The sequence below is a fragment of the Amphiura filiformis genome, chromosome 13 (genome assembly GCF_039555335.1).
Source record: "Amphiura filiformis chromosome 13, Afil_fr2py, whole genome shotgun sequence".
NCBI lineage: Eukaryota > Metazoa > Echinodermata > Ophiuroidea > Amphilepidida > Amphiuridae > Amphiura > Amphiura filiformis.
The window spans coordinates 48,385,686-48,393,049 of NC_092640.1; the positions used below are offsets into that span (position 1 = coordinate 48,385,686).

Genomic DNA, 7,364 nt, shown 5'->3' on the forward strand with positions numbered 1-7,364 from the left:
CATCCGGGAACTATTTACATAATTTACATCCGGGTCACTCAACTGCATAGCGACGACGACAAAGGGGACAGGTCAATTGTGACGATTTTGACAGTTTGTAAACACGAACCGGGACACGAACAGCTGATCGTTGTTTATTGCGATTTGTAAAAGTTAAAACCATGGTAAAAAGTTGCTGTATCAGTTGTTGCACCAAAAACAAACGCAACAGTCCTTCCCTGTCATTTTACCTGGTTCCTAGTAGAGTGACAGAGCCAGGAAGGCGAGAAATTTGGCTGAGGCGGATCGATCGCCGTAATGCACAGGGCCGGCTGTTTGAGCCAAATAGTGATTACAATTATATTTGCAGCCACCACTTCGTGAAAGGTTAGCCTGAACGATTTCCATTATTGTACATTGTATTTTAAGCAGTTGAATTTAGTAAACCGGTGTAGTAAATGCATTTTTCGGCATGGTAGACTAGTTTATAATATAGGTTTAACTGAGTGATGGTCACGGGACGGAGTATGGCATGTCATACATAATATTATAGTAAGCTTACTAAAACGTTGTTGCGAAAAAGTGAAAGATTATTGCTCCAGCATCTAGCCATTAGTTTCTTGATCTTGCACTCATGCACTGTTCCACAACTATGAATGGCTATACACAGCTAGTGACTTTGACTCTCATGACTTTGAGTTTACTGAGTGTGAATTTATGTGGTACTACTCTCAGCCGTATAAACCAGTAGCAATCTCTAACCTCTTTATGAGACACGATGTCATGGCTGTGATTACATCTTGTCTTGTCTTGATGAATACTGCCTAACACCCCTTCGATACGTGTATGTTTGGACATTTTAATGATCATTTTGTGCTTGTCTTGAATGCAACTTATGGAGTCCGAGCCAGATCTGCAGGTCATACAGATTTGTTATGGGGTATTTTTTGGAGTGAATGATTAGAGGTTAATAACTGCGCATCGGTTATTTGAGGGCATTTTGAAAATCTAAACATTTTGCCTTTGGAACCGAGGAATATCGCGAGGAATATTCCGAGGTCCAAAGCAAAATGTTTAGATTTTTTCACAATGCCCGACAATCGCCGATATATTACCGATGCAAAGTTATTAACCTCATTCATAACCGTCACTTTAATCTCTTCACCTTACAAAATAACACAAAATTTTGCTCAAAAGTTTACAAAAATAGATGATTTTTACATCTTCCCTTGCCAAAAATCGATCAGGCTAAACAGGACGACCAATAACAAAAGTGCGTATCACAATCTGTGCAAATATGGTAGCGCGCAATCCAAATACGGCAGCCAGCGCGCGCGCAGTTTGTTCGATGCACAACAACACGCAAACGCTGGTCAATTGTGTGCGACATTGGAACAATTACGCATTTTGCGGTCAATTGTGAGATATTAATGACCTCGATTTGCGTTCGCGTTTTAACAAATAACTAAATGTAATTGGATCGCACACATCGCGTTTATTAATGAGGTTATGAATGTAGGACAATTTTTTTAAGCAATAGACCTTTTCAGGAGCAATCAGAAATGTTCGTAAAAAATCATATGGATGCAAGTTTCTTTACAGGCCCGCGTAAATACACATAAACGCTCCTCAACTGCATGCATTATCAATATGCAATTATGCATACTTGTAGATTTGAAGATTTTACATTAGGGATAACCATCAAAATTTATTGTTGCCCCTATTGCTACTTGTAAAAGATCGTTTTCTGGATAGAACTCATCGATAGAAGTATTTTCGTGGTTAAATGGTCAAAATCGGTCAAAAACTTTTCGAATTATTAATTTTCCCATTAAGTTTCCCATTCTGACCGGTCATTGGAACTAAATGAAATGACAAGGTCCAAAAGTAGCAATTGGGAGCAAAATTGGCATAAGCATATTATTTACCTTTATATATTTCTTTATTTTAACATATATGCAAACATGAAACAAGCATATTGTGAAAGTATAAAAGGGGTTTCTTATGAAATGGCACTTTTTTACTAGTCAATGGCATAAATTATTTTTTCAAACCGAGGCATTGAAATCATGCATTTAGAAAACATTTGGCAAAAATCAACCAAGATGGCCGATATGGCACAAAATCAAAATTGCACTATGTACAGGTGAACTTTTTTTTTCAAAACCAAAAATTTCAATGTTATTGGGTTTAATATAACCAATTAGTAGGTATATATGCAAAGAAAATCTTAAGTGTCATTGAAGGTCATTGACTCATTCACAACAATAGAGGTTATCCACTTCACTCATCATGCTCATGTGTGACTTCTAACAAAAGGTGCTGGTTCCCGTAGTATTCCTTATTCAATACAATTCAATGCATGACCTCGAAGTTAGCTGCATGACTTTCACGGGCTATTTTGAAACAGTTATGGTTGCACATTCAGGTACTTGTTTTGAAAGTTCTAAACCAGGTATAGCCAGCAGCAAGTTGTAGATGGTATAGGCCTAAATATAAGAAAACGTTTAGGGTTGAAATCAGGTGAACAATACATCGACTGTGCACAAAACTTCACATTTATGTTCAGAAAGGTGTCTTCTTAGCATGATTCGAAAGGAGTATGGAAATTCCAAAGGGAAGCTGGTGATTTAATTTGTAACTCGAGATCTACTTGTTCAATTTTTTAACCTTTTTACAGAGGGTATGATAGAGGTATTACTGGCAACTCTGCCAAATTACAGCTCAGTAGGCCACATTGTTCACCTGATCTTATTGACATGAATATTTTGTGCCACTCTTGAGCAGTGCTGAACTCAGCCACTGGCAATTAAGCGCACTGTGGCGATGGACCAATTTTGACTCGCACTTACAGGAAAATGAAATAAGTTATGTTGCTGTAATTTGCAAGATAGTTACCCAACATAATTGGCATTAACATCACCAATTTTTACAGAAAAATTATGAAAAATAAAAGAATAAGCTCAATTTAGAAATGTCTGTGCAAGCAGTGCACACAGTTGAGCTCCCTGCATGTCTATGGGAGTGTTCTAATCAAGTTGATGGTTCATTGGTCATCCCTACATATAGACAATAGACAATTAACAAACAAATTGTATTCAGATTCAATATCAATAATTTATTTTACAATGTTGCACATATTACATAAATACAAAAGAAAACTATAGTTCTAATGTTCAACAAGCATCAGCCATTGAAGCATCATAATATATTTTGACTTTATTAAAACATCAAAGTCATATTCTGGACTTGTCTGATTATGGCATAGGAGACAAACACTTAAACAAAATTTGATCCCATTACGTTTTGTTACCTGGAGAGATTTGATCATATTTTGCCTCCCTTGTCAACCAAATCAACAGTAATAACTCTTGTAGTGAGGGATCAACATTTGACCACAAATTGCCTCAGGCAAAACTCACTTCCTGGGAACCAAATACCACACAAGGTCATTTTTATGTAACCAAGTGACCCATTTGTGTTCTATACTATATCTGGTCAACTCATTGATACGAATTAACCTCAGGAGGGAATTCAATTTTTGATCAATTCTCTCCAAGTAGTGAAACGTAATGCATGTTCACAGGAGTTGAAAAGGTTCCATTCAACATTTACACTAACACATCGGAAGGAGTCTCATGAAACTTCTCTCTCGTTTTTAAATTGTCTCAGTTTTATGTACAGTTTTGTTATTTTAACAAACGTATACCAATTTGATAAAGTCTTTTTCCTGATAATTTTTGTAATTCGCCAGCGAAGTGGTTACGTAACTCCCTGGCAACTGGATCACGCACCTTTTGTTATTCGTAATACATGGCATAGACTTTGTGTTAAATTTGCGATCATTTTGAAACTCAAAAGCGTGATCCATTTGACATGGTGATAATCGTATTACATGTAACACTTCGCTGGCGAATAACCTGCCCTGCATGTAAATAATACATGTTAACTATTTCTGTTTTTTTTCTTTTCTTTTTTAATTTTGCATACAGGAAAGAAGAGTAATGATATCGAGGATGTTGACTATGCACCAAGTGTGTTCTTAAATGGTGACCAAGAGAATAGTTCAAATCAAATTCTTGAAAGACACCTCCGTGCACAGCAAAGAAATGCCAGAAGTATGTATTATATGATACATTACATGCTCATCAATTATTTCATTTTATTTTGTACAATATTTTATTTATTAATAAACACATACAAAATATACTGCATATACTGAGATGTTGATGCTTCTAATGCACTAGCCCCTATGGGGGGAGTGTATTAGATGCATCAGCATCTCTGTACAAGTGCATTATTTTGTACAATTTCTCGAGCAACAAGTGATACGCATGTGTTAACCTATAAGCCTACTTCAAGAAATGTTTTTCATAGGTCTATCCCCTCAAAAAGGAATCTACGACATTGATTGTTGAGGTATCATAAAAATAGCAGTTGCGGTTAACCATGTTAATAATGCAATATTCATACATTACTATTTATTTTATTAGTCATTGGAATAGGAACTCAAAAACAAGAAAAATATTTGCCATTGCTTGAACATGTTTGCTACAGCTATCTAAATAGACAGTGTACAGGAGTGTTACACAGAATTAACTTTTGTCACCCAGGGGTCATCTGGGGTCAAATTACTAAAATTGGTTGTATGTCCTTGAAACTTGGTGGGTACAGTCAACATTTAGAGCCAAATTTTGGAAGGTCATTTTGGGGTCATCCAAGGTCACCCAGGGGTCATCTGGGGTCAAATTGATAAAATTGGTTGTATGTCCTTGAAACTTGGTGGGTACAGTCAACATTTAGAGCCACATTTTGGATGGTCATTTTGGGGTCATCCAAGGTCACCCAGGGGCTACTGGGGTCAAATTAATAAAATTGGTTGTATGTCCTTGAAACGGTCAACATTTGGAGTCAAATTTTTGGAAGGTCATTTCGGGGTCATTCGGGGTCACCAAGGTCAAATTATTGAAATTGGTTGTATATGCTTGAAACTTGGTGGGTAAAGTCAACAGTTAGAGCGAAATTTTTGGAATGTCATTTCGGGGTCATTCAGGGTCACCAAGGGGTTATTGGAAAGTTAAATTAATAACATTGGTCGTATGGGTAGCCCACAAAATTAGAGAAGGAGAACCGGGACTCCATATACTGCCATGTATAATCGAGCCATCAGCTAAATGGTGAAAAATTAGGGGTATTCGGGTCCTTGCTGGCAGCCCACGGAGACTGACAAAAACGCCCATCATCCATGTCGTGCTTGCATGACAACAAATGCCTCGAGCGCATTCCGAGGGAAATCAAATACCCCCAATTTTTGCTTGTGTCATGGCAGTCGAGTCCTGGTTCTCTGGTTTTAATTCTTTGTGGTAACCTACTAACCTTATTTATGTGACTATTATTTTTGCCCATATTTTTTTATGTTTGTTTACCACTCAGTTGAATTTTTAGCGTTATAAGATATGTACACATGTACGAGGGGGTATCAAAAGTTTTAGAAATCGCCCAGAAGTGAAAGAGCTATATCAATGAAATTTTGTCAGTGCAATCACTGGTCCTTATGTACATTAAAAAAAAAAAATGGTCTTATAGGTATGTTTACTTTTTTTACAGGAGCTAGATGTCACTACCTGCCTATGTAACCGCATAACCAGCAAAATGGAGAAAATTGAGGCATGCAGCATGATTGAGTTCCATTTTAAAGCGGTTACAGTGCCCAGAAAATCTGTGATGAAATAAAATTCCTTTTCCAAAAAGCGACAGTGACATATCACAATCACCACCGAAGATAACTTTCATTTCATCATTAATTTTCTAGGCACTGCAACCCTTCAAAAGCAGGATCTTAATAATGCTGCTTGCCTCAATTTTCTCAATCTTGCAGTTTATGCGCAGTAGCTGGGGCAGCAGGTTATTGGCATCTAATGCCACCTGTAAAAAAAGTAAACATACCTATGAGACCATTTTTGGACCATAATGTACATAAGGACCAGTAATTGCACTGACAAAATTTCATTGATATAGCTCTTTCACTTCTGGCCGATTTCTAAAACTTTTTGATACCCCCTCGTAAATCGCCGCATGGTGGAGGCATCCCATTCGATGCCTTGCATTCAATGCCTTGTTTACTTGTCGGCACAAAAACCTGGAGCATGTTATTTGTTATCTTACTCAGTAAGTTTAAAAAGCAGTAATTAAAAAAATTTCTGAAAAAAGTTTTGTACTAATTAACTGCATCGTGTGTCTTCTTTTTTTTTTTTGTTCCATGTCCTTTTCTCATTTTTCTTTGTTGTTTATATTTTCTTTTCTTTTATTCCTAACTAGACAAGCCTACCAGTTGCGCATCACAACCAGACATATTCCAAGCAGACACGCCTACTACTACTAGTACCACTAGTGCATTTCAAGCACACATGCCTTCCCAACCAGACACGTCTAGTTCTAGTAATTTTCAACCAGACACGCCGAATTATACAAGTTTTTCTTTTTCTTTGTACTTTTTATACTAATAAATCGACCAATAAGCACAGTATTCCACTTCGGGAACAATTTTGTTTAACTCTTGTAAAATTACGTCATGGTGTGTCATTTGACCTCCTGGCAGCAGCAAAATGTATTAAAAAGAGTACTGCAGTTGATTATTTTTGGAAATGGCTTGAACTTCTACATGCAAAAATTGGTTTTTTAATTAAATTTCAGGATCGGGAAAACATTTTTCGGATTATTCCCCCTGTTTTTAGATCATCGTTTCCCCGATTAACTGCAATTGTTGATTGTTTTGAAATTTTATTGATTCCCCCAAAAATTTTATGGCCCGTGCACAATGTTGGAGCAATTATAAAAACCATTGTACAGTAAAATTTTTTATATCTTGTAGTCCTGTAGGGCATATTAACTTTATATCTAAGGCATATGGAGGGAGAGCTTCTGATGTACAAATTGTAAGAGAGTCTAATTATTTATCTTGTCGTTATCATGTTCCAGGTGATCAGATTTTAGCAGATAGAGGATTTACTTTACAAGAAGAGTTTGCAACAGCTTGTGGGGTCTCTTTCCTGACACCTGCTTTTACCAAAGGGAAAAAACAGCTGTCAGCAGAAGAAATCGAAACATCTCGACAAATTTCTTCTGTCAGGATTCATATAGAAAGGATTATTGGTCTTTTGAAGAATCGTTTTTCCATTCTCAAAGGTACTCTACCTATTCAAACTGTCCAACATATCACAGATGAGGTTAATGATAGGGAATTAGCCAGTATAGATAGGATTGTTCAGGTATGTTGTTGTTTGGTAAACTTAGGAGAAAGTATTGTATTGAAAGATTAAGATGTATGTGATTTTCTTGAATTTGTTGGCTATTGTCATTTATTATTCTTGATTCCAGTACCAACA

General features: G+C 36.6%; 1 long non-coding RNA gene across 1 annotated transcript; it reads left to right on the forward strand.

The window, feature by feature from the left end:
- Positions 1-284: 284 nt before the first annotated feature.
- Positions 285-6,395, forward strand: LOC140167310 (uncharacterized). Its single transcript, XR_011861028.1, has 3 exons — positions 285-366; positions 3,972-4,097; positions 6,298-6,395. It is a non-coding gene; the product is annotated as an uncharacterized lncRNA (long non-coding RNA).
- The last annotated feature ends 969 nt before the right edge of the window (positions 6,396-7,364 follow it).